The sequence below is a fragment of the Atractosteus spatula genome, chromosome 23 (genome assembly GCF_055471065.1).
Source record: "Atractosteus spatula isolate fAtrSpa1 chromosome 23, fAtrSpa1.hap1, whole genome shotgun sequence".
NCBI classification, from domain to species: domain Eukaryota; kingdom Metazoa; phylum Chordata; class Actinopteri; order Semionotiformes; family Lepisosteidae; genus Atractosteus; species Atractosteus spatula.
The window spans coordinates 91,822-95,568 of NC_142728.1; positions in this window are offsets into that span (position 1 = coordinate 91,822).

Consider the following 3,747-nt stretch of genomic DNA (forward strand, 5'->3'; position numbering starts at 1 on the left):
GAGCCCCCAGAAATCCTATCGCTTCAAATGAAAGAATAAACATAAAACCTTCAGACGCACTAGCACATCAAAGCAAAACAGCAAACTTGGTGACACACGTGAGCATTGTTTCTAGAGTCACAGCAATTCACAAATGTGTCTGTTTGAAAAATAAAACCAAATTACGTAGTGTAAAATACCGTAATATTATTTCTCTTAGGCAGCCCTCATACAACTTTTGTGTGGTTTTGCCATGTTCTTTAATACATTATTTGATACCCCTGTGTGCTTCAGATATCTCTGTATCATATTTGTTAAACAAATTCTGCAATTTGTACAACCCAATAATCCTAACATCTGTTACATACACACAGTGAAGGAACTGGTTTTTATCTCAGTTTATTCATTAACTTATTATTAAATTATTAACTTAGTCTGAAAGTATCAGGGAATGATTAGGCTACTAAATTTAAACCAAACTGAGATCATCAGTAGAACACAGGCAAGACTTAACGTGCTGTACTAACAGGATGAAACAGAATGAATCCCTTTCATTTTAAGTGCTTTACAGAAATACTTGCAAGTTGAATCATCATAAAGACAACCCCAACCACAATTTAACTGCACAGTATGTGACTTCACTTAAATAACGGTAAGTTACTCAAATGGAAAACAAGGCTTTGCCACTAGGGGCTATCCGAATGAAGTCCGGTTAAAATCGGTGTCTCTGCAAGTGTTGTGAAAAAAACTCATGAAAATAGAAGACAAATATGCAACAGGGATTTCTTAAACTGACAAAACTACTTAGTAAGAAAAAGGTGCAAAGTACAATTAGCGAAGTTGTTATCTGCTAACAGTAGCGATCAAAATGATATTAGTTTTCGTATCCTTTTAAGTGCCCCAAAGCCTGTAGGAACCCCGCCCCTCCAGCGAGCTGCGAGCTGAGTCGCGCTCTGTCGTAATCACAAACAGCGACAGGGCACGCTGGGCACGCTTTGTTGTGTGTGTGCTGCAGGTTCAAAAGCTGACACGTCCCTTTGGTTTTTTTTGGTAATGCCCCTCAGCAAGTGCAAAAAGCAACGTGTGCCCATTTATGTGAAAAGTTTATTTTCTGAAAGCACAGTGAAAAAGAGTAGCAGAGAACTGAACGCGAATAACTCCCCCCACCACAACGTTTGCAATCTGATTTCACCGATAAAAGCAATACAGCTACACAGTGCTCGGCACCTTGCTCGTTATACGCCACACCTCATTGTAAGGCTCCTGTAAACTAATTAAAATTTTAAACAGTACAGACGCATTCATCAAAATGTATCCTTTACTCAACTGCGAAAAGTAAATGCAACGCAGCGGACGCAACACTTTCTGCAACTTCAGACAAGCAATAAATGACCTTAGAAAATTCATAAAAAGCTACTTACATAAAAAAAATAATTATAATGTTGTCAACCAAAATTACCGAGAGATCACTGCATAGTCTATCGATGTGAAAGAACGTGACACAGATGTCTTGAGTGTTTGCGGTAATTTTATAGTTTTTAAGAAAAATCCCGCACCGGAGATGACAATACTGTACTGCAAACTTTGTTTCTAATCGTCCATACAGAATGACTTAAGTATAAACACGGATCTCTAAGAAAGTAAAACCCATGCTTTGATAACTACGAATCCAAACAAATTCACTCTATTTTATTTAAGCAAAGTTTTTTAAAAAAACTTTTATCAGCAAAACCAGCAGATATAGCAGATAACATTCGCCTCGTCTTCGCTTACCGATTTAATAGGCCTCCGGAGTGCAGAAAATACAAAACAGAATTTCTTTAAACTCGTTTTGTGTCTCCCATTAGATGTAGTATACTTTATAGCGGGATGCAGGGGTGAAGCAGCTATATCTAAGGTTTCAGATTGTGCAAGTCGCCATTTTTTTTTTGCTTTTTCCCGCGAATCATTTACGTTTTGCTTATGTAATTAACATAGCCCCATCATCATCATCATCATCATCCAGGAAGTCAGTCTAAACTTCTTTTGAACCCCGTCTCTTGTATCTCACAACATTTTAGCAACGTGCACTAATATAATCTTACAACTATAATTAAATAAGTGAAATAATTTGGCATTGAAAGACATTTGCCAGTGTATTAGATTTTAAACAATATAGTATTAATAGTAGAAACAAATCAACAATAACATTATTATACTTATGATTAATTGTGTCACTAGGAAGAAGTTCACTGATGTTAATTTAAGATAACATTGTATTTCCTCTTGTTGACACAAATATGGATACAGTTTTGTCTTTTTAAAAACTGGATGATATAAGTAAAAAACATTTTGCACATTTCAGATTTAAAATTTTCAGTCACTGCACGTAAAAGACAAAATTGTGTCGGGCTACGTTGGTATATAAAACAATGGGCCTATTCAAAATAATATTGTGATAACAGAAGAAAAAATAAAAGTGAATTATAAATAAGCTTAATATGTATTTGTTGCATTTAGCGCAGATTAAGTCACATTAATTGAAAAGGATGGGCAATAACATAATAAAATCTTAGGAAATTGTAATAGACTGTAGTTTAACGGGACATTCTTTGATTGTTTTGAAACAGACTTCTGGAGCTTGACCTGGTTAAATAGTAATCACCAAATATCAATAACATTGTGTCTTTGCATTCTTACCTTGTGATCAGTGCAGTTACTGTATATCTCAGGTTCTGATTGACAAGAACTTTAAAGCCTGAAATGAATCAAGTAGCAATGGAATTACTTCCTGTAATTTTCTGTCCACAAGCATTCTTGCACTGAACTAGCCTTGTCAGATGAGTAGGATGTAATACAGTAGATGCAATGCTACAGAACTCAGTCCTTTTATTCCTAAGGCTATTAACCTGTTTAATTTGGAAGGTTGATTGTATGTTTGACTTTGTACTTATTTATTCCTTTTTGTATTTATTCTCATAATACATATATGTCTCTTATTTGTTAATGTGTTCATCTCATGTTACAACATGATTGCGTATTGTGTTATGTTTTTTACCTGCCCGCAAAGCAAATGTCCCATCTGGCGTAATAAAAGAAAATAAATAAGTAGGATAGAGTGATTAGAATACAAGTAGAAAATGGTGAAAACCATTTTTTATAATATAATATATAATATAATAGTGGTATTTGAACTGACCGTTAACATCCAGAAGGCAGACTACAGCACTTGTTTTTAATTTAAGAAAAAAACAAACTATGAAGGAGTGACACAGAGCTTAGTGGTAGTAAGCAAAAGACATATGGAATAACAAATTTGGCCTTTCAAAAACATTAGCCATTGAGGCCAAAACTGATACAAAGCACTTTTCCTGCCAGTATTACAACAGCAAAAACTGTCATGAGTATTAAGAGATCACCAGTGAGGATGAAAACAAGCATTTTTAAAGTATTTAAATTAATATTTTACAGAGGAATTCAATAAGGAAGAAACAACCTGATGCTCAGCATTAAGCCATCTTGGTATGATAAAGGTTGATGACAGCACTTGTATCCACTGACTCACCCAGAGATATACCCATTCCCAACAAGTGGGACAAATCTGATCCTGGAAACTAAAGACCAAATACTGTAGGTCTATTATATGTAAAAATAAGGAAACATTATCTAGAGGTAAATTAGAAGATAATTTGTGTACTAACAAGACCCTAATAGGGCAGGAAAGAGGATTATGAAAGGCATAACATGTTTAGCATACAGCACTTGTAAAATGTCTTTGAGCAAGCATCA